Source organism: Balearica regulorum, chromosome 15 (genome assembly GCF_011004875.1).
Source record: "Balearica regulorum gibbericeps isolate bBalReg1 chromosome 15, bBalReg1.pri, whole genome shotgun sequence".
Lineage (NCBI taxonomy): Eukaryota > Metazoa > Chordata > Aves > Gruiformes > Gruidae > Balearica > Balearica regulorum.
The window spans coordinates 11,440,566-11,459,192 of NC_046198.1; the positions used below are offsets into that span (position 1 = coordinate 11,440,566).

The 18,627-nt window shown below is 38.5% G+C and overlaps 1 protein-coding gene across 4 annotated transcripts in view; it reads left to right on the forward strand.

Annotated features, from left to right (window-relative positions):
• SMURF1 (SMAD specific E3 ubiquitin protein ligase 1) overlaps positions 1–18,627 on the forward strand; it is a 46,218-nt gene that overhangs the window by 7,641 nt on the left and 19,950 nt on the right. The window lies entirely within an intron of this gene.

The following is an 18,627-nucleotide window of genomic DNA, read 5'->3' on the forward strand; positions in this document are numbered from 1 at the left end:
CCGCCACAGCTGGAGGGAATTGGCATTGGTGGAGGACCGGCTCCAGCATCGCATCCCGGTGAGCACCAGCCCTTTAGGCTGGCTGTTGTGTGATGAAGCAGTTCAAATGGGTTAAGCTCATAATCCTAAATCGTGCTGTTATGACCATAAGAAATGATGGAAAATCCTGTGGATTTAGGTGTTTGTAATAGCTTTCTATTTTACACTTTGGTTCCTGATTCCCTCGTTATAATATACAGCAGCCCATTTAGGAATAAAGGGCAATGTTAAACCACACTATTAACTTCAAGTATTATTGACCACTAGAATACTTCAAGAATATTATGTGTCCCTGAATGTCCTCACTAATGTGCAGTTTTAGCCATGGTTGGTTTTTTGAATGGTAGATGTTTCTTTCTCAATTGATTATGAAAAAGCCCTGCTGAAGAAAATAGAATTTGATTCTCTTTCTTTTGTAGATAACATGGTATTATCTTTCTCTTGCAGTAGTTTTTGCTTTTACTGGCAACCAGTAGTAGGTAAAGAAAGATTTTTTTTTTTTCATAGGATACAGTCTTTTTTTTTTTTTTCTTCAAGTTGATGAGGTTTTTCTTGATACATTTTATTATTTGGAGTAAAATGGCATGAGTGAATTAGGAGGAATAGCGTTTTCTTTGACCTTTTCATATGTTTGCATTTTTGTCTTCTGTAAAAATCCGCCTATTTCCTCTAATGGTTAGACTAAAATAAAATGCATATGCTCTTAGCAATTTAAAGTTTCCATCTCTTGTTTATTTCACAAAGCAGCAAATGAAATTTGCACGTGTTAAAACCTATTCTTCTAATTAATCTCCTTAGTTTCCAGGACACTGTATTAAAAGCTCTCCTTTGTATTTTTCTCCATAAAATAAAGGTCGAAACCCCATTGAAAATAGTTACCTTTTATTTATTTTTGAATTCAAGGCAACTGCTAACATCAGTCTGAACTCTTTTTTCAGCACCTTGACTTTTCTTCCTCACACCCCGAATGTGCTTTGTGTTGCATCCCCAAAGTAAAGCAGACATTACAGCAGAGAAATCAGTCCTTGTGGTCAGTGGTTTTACATCTTCTAGTACACAGGGTGTATGACCCAAAAAGTTTTTTGAAGAGCAAACGTATTTTGAAATGCATGTGCTTCATCTTACTGAAGAGCAAAAGCAAAAAAAAAAAAAAAAGTCCAGACTGCATATGAAAATTAACTGAGTACATGGATTGTGCTGTTCCTTTAACATCTTTTTTTTTTGACTGTGCATGTGCAGAATTTCAGTTTGATTTAGACTTGCAGTGATTGATACACTTTTTTTTTTACATGTGCAGACATTTTTATAAGCATGTGGGCACTTCTGTTTAAACTTAAAATCAGGAGGTATCACAGTCCACAAGTGTAAGTCTAATGAGTGGCTACCTTGTTGAACGAGGCTTCTTGGGTACTTAGAGCGTTAATGGGGAGAGAATCCATTAGATTTGGTAAACTTTGGGTTTGGAATTGAGTAGGTGAATGTTAGCTAAAGTTCTGTTGTCAGCCTTTGAAAAAATAATTGGGTGCATTTTCTGGGTTCTTGAAATTATATAGTAGTAGAAATTCCAAGTAGTATCTTTTTTATCTCTTCCTTAAACATCTGCAGTTAGGTAACCATCAAGCTAAGTACTACAGTGGGCATGTTCTCATTTCATGTATCTGTAAATACCGTACTAAACAACAGAGCAGAGAGAACAGAATGGCTTGGGCAGGGGAGAGCCTGAAGTGTTGGGGCTTTGGGCATTTGCTGCTGATGCGTATAACCCACTACTGAAATTGTTTTTTAACCAGAATGAAAATACTTCTCTTGGGGTTCTCCTTTCACAGATGAGTGTTGAAATACAAGTGAGATAAGGTTAAAAGGCTTAAGAGAAGTTAGGGAGCTTGTAGGTACTGGCGAATGGCACAACTGTTTGAAACACGGCGTGGTCTGTCAGCCTGTGAATGTTCTGGAGTCAGAGAAGGGGTCCGAAATGTGAACTTACTCCTTAATAACTTTGTTCAACTTAGTAGTCGTGTGATGTAACCAAGTTAAACTTGGGTTTAAATCTCTGCCCCTGCACCTTTTCCCAGAGATCCCATAATTCATTAAATAATCTAACATTGTATGTGCTACTGCAAAAGCACAGGCTGTAGGAATAAATGTCTCACTCTTTGTAAGACTGACTTCCGCATATTGTGCAATAATTACCTAAAATATAGTATGCTGCATGTACAGCTAACATGCCATAATGGGAGCACCTACATCTTTTATTCCTTCTTTCCAGGATTTTTAGGGAATTGAATGTTAATAGACTTTTTTTGAGACATTAATTAAATGTGTCTATTACAGCACAATAAACCAGCACTGGTATGAGAGTCAGTTGGCCAGACTGACACCAGCGTGCAACCCCTAGATCTGCTTAGGGTAATGTAATCAGTTCCAGTAATTGTGCTGTCACCAGCTCTTATTAGTAGTGCTTGTACATAGTCTAGAAAGACTCAGGCAAACAAAAGAAACATGTAAATGGGCGCTTTTCTGTGTTGTGTTCTTTAGCTTAAAATTAAATACCTTCTCAGAGTTAAAGGTCTGTCTGGTAACAGGATAAATAATACTTCAGTATAATCCAGCAGCTTGGCTTGGACTTGCAGTCACAGTGATTTTTATTATTATTATTATTTTTTCTTCAATCACGGGAGTAATTTCACTTGTCTACAAATAACATTTTGATAAACTTCAATAGAAATTAGCAAACCAGCCATCAAATGGGAATTATAAAAAGTTGCTTGGGAAAATGTGTTGTAAGTAGCCTGCAATTCAAGGCATTTCCTTCGCAGGATGCTTATCAAGTCTGCATGTGCTACTTCCAAATTGAACTAGAGCATAGATGAGAACTATTTTTGATGGGGGGGAGAGAAAAAAATAAAGCCCAGTTGGAAAGTAGTACCAGATTTTCTTATCGTTGCCTTAGGATGTAAATCCTACAAGTGTGCAGAGAGAAAACAGACTTTGAAACACCAGAAGGAAACAGCTTAATCTGTCGTGTTTGAGATGATGCTGGTAGTATAAACGTGTTTGAAATAGTCATTGTAAGAGTGGTGAGTAAATATACTAGAAGCCTTTGGATAAACTGACTTCCCTTTGATAGTCCGTATACCAAGTAAAGACAGAATGTCCTGCTTGTTTCTGTGATGTTTCTTCACCGGGGAGGCTGGATCAGGTGGAGCAGCTGGCAGTTTTAAGGACGGTCATGCTTCCAGATGCTGATGGAGAGGTCTTTTTATGATAGCAGCAACCAAGGACACGTGCAGGAGGTCCCGGTCATGGCTGCCAGCCTCTTCTAGGGTGGTGGAATTAAGATGTGGCAAGACCAAGGGGAAAAGGATCCAGCAAGTATTTCTACAGGGCTTTCTTCTAGATTAGAAAGCTGATATTAATCAGTTTTCTAGATTTTTGGTGCTTTCACAGATCAGCAGTGAAATCTGGCACATGGAAGCTGTCTACGTATTTCGGGAAACGGCGCTGCCTTAGTTCACCATCAGGCTGATGGATAAACTTACGGGACAAGCTTAATCTTCTTTCCAGACTAAAAAATTACCAGGCTGAAAAAGGGATTGTACCTGTCATTCTTCCCTGACTAATTTTTGGCTCTTCATCTGATTTCAATCAAATTTGATAAGGGCAGAGATGTTACGCATACTGGGTCTCCAAGACTCATGGAGATGAGTAGCTTGATAGAACAAATCCCACCTCTTGTGGTCCGCTGGAGCTGCCCAAGGGGGCAAGGAGGGTTGTCTGGTCCCAATCCCAGCTGTGTGGACAGGAGATGTGGAAGGAGCAACCTGGGAGAGTGGGAAAGGAGCTCTGAGGTAGGAAGGGGAGGGACATATATGTGTATTAAGTCCACCACACACCTATAGGTAAATCAAGCTTCATGAATGAAACTCCTAATTGCACAACTGGACTGAGAGTGTTTTGGTTTTTTTTGTTCCCCCTCGAACTTTACAACATTCTCTGAGGCAAACATCCAGATGACTTTATCAAGCACCTGTAATAACACTCCCTATATGTTTGTTTTGACTTAGGGATTTTGTTTTGCTTTTTAACCCAGATGAATTTGTGTGTTAATTCCTTACACAAAGATTCATCTGCATCCTATGAGCATGTCGTTTACAGCATCAGCCAATGCATCAACCTCCCACTGTCATTTTTTAATTAAAAGAAAAGCACTATCACTTCAAATTAGTGCCACATAGCTTATTTTAGTAAGGAGTGAAATGGTGTTTAAAGGTTTTTCCTCTTATGAAAATTGTTTATTAAATTTTGCTCTCTTTTGGTTTTGTCTAGTAGTTTGTCATTCAGTGCTTGGACAATATCAGATTCCTAGGTGTGCGAGTCCTGGTAGTGATATGAAAGCAAATAAAAGACTTGCTTTTAATATGTCAATTATTTGATAAATAGGAATCATCTTCTTACAAAACAAACGTTATTTTATGGTTCCCACAAAGCAAGTGTTAGCCTGTTTTCAAGTGCATACCCTGTGTTGAGAAGGTAGTAAAGAAATAGGTATTTCTGGGAATGTCATCAATTGTGAAGAGATGTTTTTTGTAGTCCTGTTCAGTGAAATTGTTAGGCCTCTGTTATACTAAATTACTGTGAGAGCAAGTGATATATTCAATGAGAGCTAGCCCTAGTGAGAATTTTTCTCATACAGCATTTCGTTTTGTCTGGAATATTAGCACTGTTAACCATCCGTACGAAATGTAATGTATTGAATCTATTTAATCAATTTAAAATGGAAAGCAAACATCTTAGGCTTTGACTGAACCAGCTGTCCTCATGTATTGCTTTTTTTTAGATATTAAATTTTGACTTTGGATGTGTTAATATACTAGTTGGATAAAGAATTTTTTGTTTAGGAGAATTTCATATTTTTTGTTGCAGGATCCTGCAGCCAAGTAGTGTAATTTGCATAAGATCTTATGCCTGAATATGAAACACACATGTTAAGGTCATATAGGAAGAGGCATGATATCTTTTCATTCAAGCTCCAGTTTATTTATGTAATACCTTTGATCAAGGTGTCTTGGAGCAGTAGTGAGATTGTAATTTATTGATGTAATGGACACTGACATTTTGTAGAAGGAAAATAGCAAATAGTTGCTGTTGCAGGTGATGAATGTATAAAGTTGAGAAAATTGTAACAAAACATCCTGGTCAGAATAATGCACTAAAACATTTTCCCAGCCTTTGTGACTGTGGATTCACTTGGGATCAGAAAGGGGGTTTCCTTTATTGAGTAGCTTGCAAGTTGTTCTTAAAAAAAAAAAAAAAAAAAAAAAAAAAATTTGCCCAGTGGGGAGGTCCACATAAGTTGCTGTTAGGGCACTGTTGAGAAACTGACTTTGCAATGAAAGCTTTTTTTTTTTAAATTAAAAAAAGAAATCTTTGCTAGAATGCTACATGCCTGCTGTACCGTATCTGTTTTTGTTCTTAACTCTATTTTTATTTTACTCTCTGAAGCCAGTCTGCAACTAAAACATTCCTAGCATCTTTTGGCTGGAGATTGTCAAGGACGTTTTTCATCCTGCTTTCAAGAAGATGGTTCCAGCTTTTCTTGAAGCTGCTCCAAAGGAAATTTGCTTCCGTAGTGGGTACGGTGACAATGAGAGAAGTCACTGCTTATGGTCCAAAGGCTTAGTGACGTCCTCTTGTTGTTGTCATGTCCTCCCATGCTTAATCTGAAAACAAATGGAAATATTTAACATAGCTAGATGGTACAAGATAAGGGTTGGAGTCACTCTGTATCCATGATGTTAGTTCTGCTTGAGCTCACTCAACTCACAAGTTGGTTGTTAGCAGAATAACGTGGATAAATGTTTTATGGGCATGAAGGAAAGGGACTGTGTCGCTGTCCGTAGGCAACAGACCTCCCTCCCCACCTTCCAACTGAATCGAAGGGTATTTGCCATCGCGGATTGTTTTTTCTTGCTCAACCATAGATTGGCTCTGACAAGTCTGTTTGTTTTGTTGTTCATCCCTGGTGACTGTCAGTAGCACTGGGCTGAATAAACAGAGACTATTGATCAAATTTGAAGTCATTAACTTGGCAGTTTAAATAGATGCTGTCCTATATAATTAGAACAAGGGAGTAACACATAGGCTGATACAGCTTTATTTTCAATAAAAGCCTTCTTTTCATGAAATCATGTTTGGTGCTATTCAGCTCTCAGTTTTGTGCCTCCTGTAGGTCACACAAGAATTAGACATTTTGTTTAAAATACCTAAAGTGAAGAGGATGGCTTTGCTTGGATAAGAGAGTGATGACACTGATATAACATGGATCTGCTGAACTTTGATATTAATTGGAGATAGTGTTTGGAAGAAGGAGGTGCCAACATGAGGTTATTGGTTAACCACGTCCAGATAGAGCACCTTCTGTCTCCAAGCAAGCAGCATTGCTTCCAGCTCTGAAGCAGTAGTGGGTTTTGATTGTCCATCTTGCTGCTGCTCAGCTGAGAGAAACACATGCCTGTTAGATCTAGATGTTTATACTCAAACACAACGGGTGATTAATTATTTCTGAAGTGAGACGTTTCCTTTTAATGGCTACTGTCGTGCGGTGTGCCTGTCAACCTTCTAAATCATTTTAACGTTTTAGCTGGAGCGTGGCCGTAAGAGACGCAGAGTATTTCGCTGTATGTGTGCTGGACTCCTTGAAGATCTGTTACAGAGGGCTCGTGGTGTAGTGTGAACACACCAGCAAGGAGTAGCAATAATCTCATTAATATATGTGTAGCGTGTGCCTGCAGACAGCCCGGTGCTCCTGAGTCACTCTTCTGCGAGTCCCTAGAGAGCGTGCAAATCCAGCAGTAGGATACACATGTATTGACCCACATTTCCTCGGGCAGAGCAGCAGTCACATGCATCTCATTGCTTGGAAATCAGATGAGAACCGATGTAACTTGGTTCATCCAGCATTTGCATGACCCGAGCCAAAGTGCTTTCAGGGATTTACCACTTGTGTGACTAATACGTGATTAGGTGGATTGTCTACAAGAAGCACGTACATACACTCTCTACAATACTTACTGTAATACAACAACAGCAATAAAAAGTGTCTCATGCATCTCATTCTCTTATTGTAGTTTTTAAATAGGACTGGTTATTAAATCAGATTTATTTTTTTTCCTCTGCATAAAAGCTTTCATGCTAATTCCTAGGAAAGTTTGTTACATAGGGATGTTTTTCCTGGAACAGATGGACAAATGACCTATAGAAGAAAATGGTGATTCTGTACTGGGGTTAATAGAAAGAACCAAAGTAGGTGAATGAATGATAAAAATTTGGCTTCCAAAAGCTATTAATATCTCTGTAATTGCAGTCTTTTTTTGGAACAAGCCTCTCTTCTGTCCTGTTCTCCTTTCCCCTCTGCCACAGCTTCCTTATTCCTGCAGATACACACGTACCCCCCTCCTTCCCCATTAACTGGTGCCACTGCTGTCACCCCTGCACCCCCTGCCAGTTCAGCAGCGCTGGCGCAGGGCCCAGGCTAATAAACTGAGACGAGCTTATTGACTGGCAGGTATCCAGTGTCGCTGCTCACCTTTTAGCACCGGTGCCCTTCACAAATACAGTCGTGTGTTTGGTGCTTCCTCTGTTTTTTTCATTTGTAAACAAGGAGGGTTTAAGCTGAGCTCTCTGAACAAATGAACAAAAACTGCATAAAGTGGAGAGCCGTTTGTAACATCTTGGGCAGATGTTGAAAGGGATTATAACAGGCTGAATAATCATGAAACAAACTACTGAAGATTTTAGAGTTGAAATTTTCCAGGACTTAAAAAACAATAATTTAAAATGGCTGATGTACTTTATTCAAAATCAGAAACAATGCTAAGAATTTAATTTGGGCAAACACACTTTTTCTTTCCTCTTCCTGAATTTAAACTTTGCACCTTTATTTTAGTTTTTCTATTGGAAATTTCTAAAGTAATTTTTCTCTTCTTTGCCACATGTCAGTAAGCAGAGTTGCTGTAACAGCCTTATGGTTAGTGTTGCTGCAGAACACCAGTCTGATGGTGGTGGCTGGAAGGGCGATCCTCCTCTGTGCCAGTCGAGGGGTGGCTGTGTCCATACCAACAACCAAACTCTGCTCAGCGTGGCTGAATGGACTTAGAAAAAATATTGGATTGTGCTTGAGGTGAAACCCTGCTCCTTTTTTGACATACGGTGTCTGTTGTATGTGATGACTGAAACTGCTTACCTGCTTTTTAGTACTGATTTGCTACAGCAAGGTATCCAAGTATTATTCTGAACAACTCTGGTGTTTTTTTGTGGTAATAATTTTACTTAACTGAGTGTTTTTAAAACAAGTGCAGTCTTCCCATTTCAGTAGTCTATACTGTCTGATCTTTATTGACAGCAACTGCAACCCAGCAAAAGAATGGAGGTTAAAACTGTTCACTAAATATTGCACGTACAAGAGCTGATAACAACGTAATCATCAAGAATGTTTTAATTCCATCTAGCTTGGGCAAATCCTACACTTTTCCCAACAAGACACTAAAAGCATTTATACCTCAGTACTAAGATCCAAGTTAGGATCAAAACTTCTTTTATTATGGGCTATGCTACTTCTTTCCAGCACCAACTCGTTTTGATGATCCGTATGTTTGTTATCCTCAGGTTGATAATGACAGCCCGGGGAGCTATGGGAAGAAAGAAGTACTTCTGAATGAATTGCAGTTGATTCAATTTTTGGCTGTCCACTCGCTAAGTAGCCTAGAACAAAATGAACTCATTCTCTAGGTTTTTGTACACCGTTAACTCTTCACTGGATATTGACTTTCACCGCCCTGATTTTTAAATCTGAGCTTGCTCTTGGTTCAGAAAATAGGACTCCATCTCATCTGTTTGTTATCATGCTTACCACAAAAGAACAACAGATTTGTGAATAAGGAAGGCAAAAGCTGTAAGAGCATGAAAAAGTGTCTTTGGCAGTGAGGCCCATGGCTTTGAAAAGCTTTATATGACAAGACTTGAGGCTTTTTGTTTCTATCCAAACATGCCAAAAAGCAGTCAGCATACCTCAGCTAAAGTACAAGCATGGAAAACAACTAGATGCACTAGAAATTAGGGAAAGTTTTTAAGTCATTAGTTAACCTGAGGTATGTGGTTTTAAAGCAGTGATATGGTACTGATGCCCTGCTTGAAAGAAAGAATGCTTTTTATTTACTTGCAAAAAAATTTGGGATGCTGACTGTGCCTCTTGAAAAGTCATCCAGTACCTGTTGGAATTTGTTCTGGTAGCAGTTACGGAAGTTGTTGGTAGAAGAGATGCTTGGTAAGTGTTATTCTTTGCAATTGATTCCTAGCAACTGCTTGTTATATGATTGTCCAGTTATTAAAGAAATGTAAAATGTGTCTGAGTTTTACTAAAACAGCTTAAGCCCAGTGCACTGTTTTTCCTCAGGTTTATTCTTTTCTTTTTATATATCTAATGTTCTGTAGGCTAAATTTCTTTTTCTGTGGAATTTCTTTATTGGAGATTCTTCACTCGAATGTTTCAAAATGAATGAAGAAATGTGGATTCTTGAATATTGTGACCATGGTGGTCATCAGTGTTTTATACATTTAATGGCAACTTCTAAAAATTACTCTGGCAAAATTTGTTGTTTCTTATTTTCAATGTTTTAAAGATTATTTTTTTTTTCATTTTGCTGGCAGTTAATTTCAACATCAGCAGCATCCTAAGTCACCTAAGCAATTCTCTTGCAGCTTCTTGTTCTTGTTTCGCAGTGCAGCTTTAGTTTAACGCTGAGTTGAGCAGTCCAACTTTGACCAGAGCCAAACCTGTATATTTAGTTTTAAAACAATGTTCCATGTGAATTGTTTAACTAAAACTCTTCTACTGATACATTTAAGCCCTCATGGGATGAACTAATAGTTTACATAGTTTACAACTTACACATAACGCCATTCATTTTTTAAATAACAATGTTCTTGCTTTTAAGCAATCTACTTAGCACTTGATGAAAACCAGACATTAATTTTGTACTGTTTATTAAAATAGCCCTTTTGGAAAATTTTATTCCTATAAAGTTGATTTTGTACCTTATTTAACTGAAGTAAGGTATCAAAGAGGCTAAATACAGGTTCTGACTGGAAAAACAAATCTCAGTTCTTAAATTGAGATTGAGAATGTGTTAAATTGCATTTGGTTTTCCTCCTTTACAATAGTGTTTAACATTCAAATTGTTGAAATATTGACACTACCTGTATGTGAAAGGCTGTAAATACCAGTCAGTCTTTGGAGATAGAAAACATATGTTTTAGGTTTTAAACTGAAAAATATGCTTAATTTTAGCTTGGAAGTTTTAGACCTTTTACTGTTTGACAGAAATTCAGTGTTTCTATTGAAATGTTGCTTGGCTGTATCTAGTCAAACTTTGCCAGGATTTCCAATACCGCGGTTTTTGCTTTCACAGGTTTTATGTGTTTTGTAGTGGAAAGCCAGTCTTTTTTTTTTGTGCTTTCTGCAAAACAGGCAGATATTTTGAGGCATGATAATATGTATATGAAGAGAGCTGGAGATAATACTGAGTTAGAAAGTACAAAAGTTGTGTGTTCTGTTTCCATCATTTAAAATACGTTTTGCTCCATGGACAGGACCCCAAGGCTGGATCTGTTTTAATTGATATGATAGCTTGGGCTTTCTACTAATTCTAGGTGTATGGTAAGCATGTGTTGCTCCTGGTTTTGGTCTCTTTTTCTGTACTTTTTCCTCTTTTATAAAGCATCAGAGAGCAGTTGTGTAGGTTTTCCTCCTGGACTTAGGAAATGAATGTCTTGTAAAAGCTCTAAGTCCATTAATTGGATGGTGTTTTGGGGGGGGGGGGGAAGCTGCTGTTAATACAGAAATGTACTTGTAACTTGAGTCTCTCAAACTGGTTATAAAACATACAGTTGTAGTAGTGGTAAGGGTAGCCCCATAGAGAATATCTGGGAAGAAGGGGAATCTAAATTTCTGTGTTTTATGGTGAACATAATATTTATTGGAAAAGCCTTTTATGTACTGAATTAGTAAGCAAATGATCAGCTGCATGGGAGAGTCTTTATAAGATTCTTTTTGGTAATGAAAATAAGGTGTTTAATGCATTATACATTTAACTTATGAAAGTGGAGATCAGAGGCATGTTAAATTAAACACACCTAAATGAAATGCTGACTGAGCAGTAGACTGTGCTGCACAGGGGCTCTCATTCTCCGTTACAGGAGCGTCAGCTATTTAATAGGTAATTTCTGCCTAAGTAATACCTAGAGTGTTTGGGGCTTTTTTTCTATACTTGATTAGTAATTCACTGTTGTTCATCTAGCATTTTCCAGAGAAACAAATCTATACGTCTGAAGATTTGGACAGTGTTTCTAGGAAGGACCTTTTGTTTCCTGGCAGTAGGGGAATAGGGGAAGGTTTGAGCTTGATCCCCAGCTCTGTCTGGGACCTGTTGTGAGCAATGTTGAGTATATGGTCCTGTTAGGTATTGATGCTTGTAGAGATTTGAAAAAGGTGCTTTGAAAACTCCAAGTGTTAAAAGTGCAAAATATTTTTGGCAATCTTAGTAAAATTCAGTTTGGAATCCGAGTTATGAGTGCATGTGGGTGGAGGAACATGTTTTTCATGCTTTAGGAATTTTTTTCCAGATGCTTTCTCAGTGCTTGGGTAACTATAAAAGCTAAGTATTAAGACTTCAGCGTGGATTTATTTCATAGTTTTAATGTAATTTAAGAAAATTGAGCCACATAATTTCGTGGTGTGTTTTTAACTTTATTATGGTGATGATGTTGCACAGCACACGTTGGTGTCTCTTTCAAAATGTGAGCACAAGTATGTGCAAGCCATGCTGATAAGCCTATCTTGATAGACACTACTTGCTTGAAAATATGAATTACTCAATGCAAGCGTGTGCGGTTGGAGATACAAGAGATGTAAGGGAAGAAATCCAGAATCGTGTTGATCCCAGTAAATACAACTTGCACAGTAAAGCGTAGAGTAAATGTAAAATGCCATTTTGTATTTCCAGCAGGAATTTTGTCATTGATGAAATTGTTTTGTTTAGCTGTCAGCTAAGAGAGTGTATTTGCCCTGAGAGTGGGATATTACTCTGTGTGGTTTTAACAGAAATTTTGAGTTCTTTCCAGATACTTCTACTTCTTACTAGTGTGTACAGAAGCTGACACTATAGCTGAAGCCTGAGCCTATACTTTGTTTTCAGAGATTTGGGAGACCATTTGTGGACACTTTAACAGAGGAAAAACTTGACTGAAATTGGGAAATCTCTCTCTACAAAATTATTATTCTACTAGTTTGTGGTTCTGGCAGATGTGTTGGTGGGGGTAGAGGACTGAGTTTTAAAAACCATACAGTGGATATAAATGACTTTTCTGTTAACATTTTCTCTGGTAAAACTGTGTAATTGATAGGGTGTTTTTTTGAGAATGGCTGTAAAATGGAGATAGTACCTCTTGAATTCCAGTGCTGCAAGAAGGTGGTTGGGCTTTGAACATGTTGGGAGACAGTCTGCAAAGAAAAGGTACGAGGATGTGAGGGAAGATGGTGCTTCAAGGGTGTCTTCTTGATGACAGAGGAGGCTTCCCCTGTTACGACTTCGCTCTTGCCCCAGTGTCTCCGGCTGTGTTTCTTATAGCTGAGCAGTCACTGTAGGGCCCAGAAAAACGGTTAGCTGAAGGTGGTGAAGCAGCGGTTTATGAAAGGCTTGCCCTAAAAAATAAACTTAAAAAAAAAAAAAAAAACAAAAAAAACCCCACTCCACTGTAAGTATAATTTGAATGAGAAATAGGAATTTCATGTAGCTGGAATTTGCCCTGTGTACCATGGGGCAAATAAATTCCATGGGCAGCTTCTGTTTTGGGAGCTGAGGCTGAGCTGAGGGCATGTCTGTAAGACTCAAGCAGTCGGGGATGCTTGGGTTTTATGTCTATCTAGGAAAGAGGAGGCTGTGTAGAGAGAATGAGAAGGTTCTTGGCCTGGATTAGAGGAAGGCATAGCAAAGTCATAAGAAAACTGATGTAATAGCTAGGATTTAATGAAAGATTTAATCTGGGAGGTAGCCTTTATATCAGGCATTTGTTATGGGTGAGGAGGAAGAAAAGAAAGAAAAGTTAGTATGGCAGATAATTGGATATGCTTATTTCCACCTCTCTGATTTGCGTGCCTTTCTCTGGTTCTGTACATCAGCATTCACTCAGCTTCCAACTGATCTCCCTTTTTTATCCCTGCAAAGTTCTTAAACTAATTCCGTAACTTTTAGTGTTTCTCCAAGTTTTACATCTCAATCAGTTCATTCTTAAACTTGCTTTACTGGTCTTGTGTTGCACAGTCTCAGTTAAGTGGGAATTTAATGAATCTTGTTCTTCCAATAGTCCTCTGCTGTTTGGTTTTGGTTTTTTTAATGATTTATGCTATTGAGGGCTTAATCAGCCCTTGTTGGTGTGTATCTGTATATGAAGATTTACTGTTGTTCAGTGCCCAGGAGGATTTTTCAGTTTGAGTAATTCTTAGGAATCCTGGAGATGAAACTTCTGTTTTGTCAACTTGGTATTGTTTGCACTATGAGGACTGACTCTCATTCTGCTTAGGTAGGATGGAATTTTGATTCCTGGCTAAGTAGGTACTTTAACGACATGTTAATGGCCTAATAAAAATGGCTTTTTCTGGGTGTGTGGTTTTTTGAAGATCTCTTCAAAGTTGTCTAGTGTTTGCAACTGGCTACACGAAGCCAAGTTCCAACCCACGAGGAAAGCATGCCTTGAGAAGAAGCTTTGATTTTCACTGCAGCCTACACAAAAGGGCCACAAAAAGGCTTCATGTATCAAATCTAGCAACTCGTTGAGAATTGAGGTTTTTTTAATGAAGCATTGCTTTAATCTCGTAGTCAAGGTCTGTTTGAGCCGAAGTTCAGGCAGACTCTGAATGTCAGGGCACGATATACATACTGGTCCTGAAGTTTGAAGGGTCTCAGGGCTTTTTTGGTTGGCTTACGTGTCAGATTGCAAATCTCATTGGCACCATGATGCTAAGATCATTAGCAAAGGCCACTCAATGTACACGTCTGTATAAAATTAGTTCTGTACAGATAATTGGTTTATTTGGCAAATGTAACAGAAGACTTCAGTTTTGTTTATCTTTTTCTGCATGCTAGGCACTGCAATGATTCAGATTCGGTTACTGAGAAGTTAAAGCAGTCCGTGGATTTATGCATTTCAGTCTCAAGCAGACGGAAAGAAAGACCAAAAGTATTCATAAAGCAAACAAAAAAAAGGACTAGAATAGAAACCTTGGCCTTTGTGGTAACAATTTCAACTCCAGTTTGTGAATAAAGTGGTATATTTCAGTTCACTGATGTGGCTAGCTGTAAAAAAACCTGCATTTTTACACACTTGGTGCCTTTAGCCATCTTTCCTTTCCCATTAAACTCTTTCTCTTGTACCCTACCAAGCATAAATGGCTGTCACCCTTAAAAAAAACCAGAACACTTAAAACTTTCATGGGTTGCCTAGTAGTAGAAATAAAACCAGACATTTATCTGCAGTGAAGTCTCATTTAAAGTTATGTGCAGAGGATAGGAACAGTAAGCAAGTCATTCATAAAGGCAGCTCAGAAGAGGTGGCTTGTGGTATTCGGAGTATTTTCCACAAAATACACTGAAACCATTTGGACGAGACATGATTTCATGTAACAGATTCAGCAAAGATTTTAATTGTGGGCCGTGGCACTCTTGGGCATTAGAGCAGCATGTGGTCAATAGCTGATGTTTGCTTTTTTTTTTTTTTTTTTGAGGCTTTTACACTTCGAGCACGTTATTTTTGCCGTGCAGCCTTCTGAAAACTGTTTTTCAGAATGGCAAAATTTTTGCTGTGGAAACCAGCCTGTAAGCCAGCGTGCACGGGGTGCTGTCATGCTGTCGTACAATAGAGCTGGAGCAATCCTTACCTCCCACACAGGTTGCCAGCTTCGCAAGTCAAAAGCTAGGCAGACTTTGAAGCATTAGTAGAGATGTTTCGACTACTTGGATGCATGAAATTTGACTTGCTTTGCGGCCTTTTTTATTTTTCAGCAGATGCAGTAACTTTAGTTTCATTTTATGCCAAGATCTTTATTCCTTCTCCACCAAAGTCTCATTGTTGTTCTTTGCTTCTTGCTTATATCTTAAAACAAACCAACCAACCTGTGATGCTTTTAACGATTATGCTACATATCTCTATGATTAAAGATGGTCTACACAGAAGTAAATATTAAGTAAAGTCCTTTCTACGTCATCAGCCTGCTGGCCTGTGTTTATCTTCTGTCAGAAAGTAAAACGAATGTATCCTGGAATCTAAGCTGCCTGTTTGTACAAGCACAAATGATTAACCTGGAATATCAAAGGGAAGGCCAAAGATGGCTGAAAGGTGTATTTGCTAGCATTGTTCAGTATGACCTCCCCTTTCCTAAGGAAGATGTGGACGTACTGCTGGTTTGTCTCGTTTTCAAAATTAACTTGAGTACTAAATTGAAGGCCATCGTTAGCTCAGATCCTGTCCACGTGTAAAAGTCCTTAATTTGAGCGAGGAGGCTCTTAGCTTTAATTCACAAAGTGTGAATGAATGCCATCCCAGGTGCAAATTTGCCTGCTATTTTGCATTGGTTCAGGCTGGGAGCTACTGAAGATGTTCATCACTTACATTTTTTTTTTCCCTCTTTTTTTTCCTAGATCCCAAAACACAACTACCTAGTTTTTACACTGTGCAGCTGAAAACAGTTGTAGCATGTTAGCACTGTGCAGTTGAAAATGGCTGTAGCATCTTAGTACTGTGCCGTGGGATGGGGTATGTTATATGTGAATAAATCCGGTGTTGATGCAGAGAGACAGCAACGTGAGGACTCCCCTGCAGACTAGCAGCCATCCTTTGAGCGCCGACAATTCAGGAGGAGGAACTTGCACACAAAGGCTTTGATTTTGTATGCTGGGTCTGTTTACTCAGGGATGTTTGAAATGGTTCCTCAGTCAGGCTGTCTTTTCTCTGCCTCCTTTCTGAAAATGCTAGTCTTGCTGCAGAGATAGGTGTCTCAGTGATGAAGCAGCAGCTTTCTGATGCAATTCTCGGCTGGGTTGTTCAGACATCGGTGCCACTCTGCTTTCCTTACTACGCCCGTCTGTAGTTTGCTCCTGCGGCACCTCCTGAACCACAGCAGATGATTAATTTCTGCTTTGGAAGCAGGGTGGACAACCGGGGACTGGCAGAGGAACCACTCAACTCGCTCAAGTTACATCTGCATCAAAGACATCCCCAGGGTGAATACTGACTTTGTATAAGGCTTGTCCTTTCTTCACCTCCTGCCAAATATGCTTTCACACTAGCACTTTACCCAGCTGGCTAATTTGGCCTTTGAAATTATCTCAATAATGTCAGGTACTTAAAAAAACATTCCCATCCCTTTATAAATATTATAATATAGATGTAAAGACATTGTTTCAGTGTTGTTTGGGATGTATTGTATTAAAAAGAATAGTTCTTTAGTGCTGTGCAGCAATCCAGAGCGGAGTATAAACAAATACTATGTCAAGCCGAAACAAGTCGGTTGACTTTGAGACGGCAGAATGTAAATGCGCAAGAGAGAATTAGTACCTTTTGTAACACTGCAACAAATGCAGTGAGATTGCTTCTGCTGACAAGCCCTAAACCTTTCTTGTTTAAAAGAAAAAAAAGTGAAAAGAAAAAGCTCTTTGGAAAGATGGAAGGTAGGCAAAGATGGGTTTTGTGCAAAGCTTGTGCGAAGTGCTTCTCAGGTGCCAGGTTTGTATGTAAGTATCCATCCCATTCTCCTATGCCGCCTCTGATGCAGGGGTAAAATTAATAACTTTTTAAGCCTTTATAGCTAAGTGTACACAAGTTCACGTGTTTTGGGCTTGAAGTAGCAGCAGTCAGATCCTGCTAGCAATCTTGCTGAAGTCCTGTTGAAGACAAAGTATTTAAGAAGAAAATCTGGCATATACACAGCTTTGCAGAGCAGGGAACGGCTGTCTGCTCCACCGCTGGCACAGTTTCATGTCCAAGTCTCCCATTGCTGACCTTTGTCACCTGTTTCTTTACTGGAATTTAGAAATCTATGGCTTTTAAGTGATAGAGCACTTGAAAATATTTTTTGCTCTAGTGGGTTTAATATGCAAATAGTGGAATAGAGCCAATGGTCCATCTCAGGCAGCCTGATTCTAGAGATTGCTCCATAAAGGTTTATTTTGGCTATTAGCTGTTGTGCCAATATTTTTCTTAGAAGAAAGAGTAATGACTTTTGCAACCTAAAATTGAGGGTTTCATAGGCTGCAGCTGGAAAACTGGCAGCCATGCTCCTCTACTGTAGACTGAAAGCCCACGGCAGAGAGAAAAGAGTTAAATGAAAAAATACAATTTTCCAATAACAGCTTTAGAAACTTACACTGCTAGTTAGCTCTAGAAAGCACACCTGAAATATAGAATAATGGTAATAATTATACAGTCAGACTACATGCAGATAGTTGCAGATGGCATACTTTTCCAGCTCAGTAATGTATTCTTAAAATTGGGGATGGGGAAGTAAAATGAATTTTAAAAAAAAAAAAAAAAAAAAACAAAAAAACAAAACAAAGCTCCACCACTCACAAGAACTTTAAAATTCCTTTTGGCTAGTACTAGAACATACAAGTTCTAATTTTACCTGTATTTATTCCCTGTTTTTCCTCTGAAGAACTCGCAACAGGAAGAGGAAATTAAAGGTTGCTCTGTCGTGTTTCCATAGAACAGCGGATGGTGATTCTGTAATCCTGTTTTGTTTCATATTGAATTGCCATAGCCCTGCAGACTTCTCTTTTTTTGGTCAGTTGTTAAAGAAAAAAAAAAAAAAAAAAAAAAAAAAAAAAAACACAAAACAGAGAAGCTTTCTCTTGTTATGCAGTTTGCCAGTGTAAGAAATAAGTATTTTTTAATCCATTCTAAAAATAGTTTCCTGGTGCAGCTGCTTTAATTATTACTAAGATGGAGGTTTTGTATATTTTTTTCCACGAACATCTGGGTTAAATAGTGGACTACTTAGGTCTGTGTACTTGACATGTGAGGTGAGGCAGTTTTTATTCTGCTAGCTGTGGTCGGTGAGGAACGTTGCTCTGGAGTTCTAGTTGAACTATAAAACAAAAAAATAAATATATCTACATATTTTTGCTACCATGTCTTCACTTTCCCCAATTCAGAGTTAAGGTGTGTAAATGCCCCAAACTAAGTCAGGAGCAAGGTGAGATAGAGATGGGAAGGGGTCTGTACCAGGGGAAATGGCCATTTGAGTATTTTCTGAGCATTTATTCTCATGCTGAAAGATTCAAACTGAGTGGGGAAAGAGGCTACCTCAAAAATTGTTAGGTCGTTTATAGTTATCTTCCTCTCTTGGATCCTAGTTTTAGATAAGTTAGAGCTCTAATATTTTCGTCTTTGGCTCTGTAGTTATTTTTCCTGGCCTGTTATAAGAGTTTAATGGATACTGAACAACTTGGATTGCTGAGATTGTACTGAGCAGTCCCTATT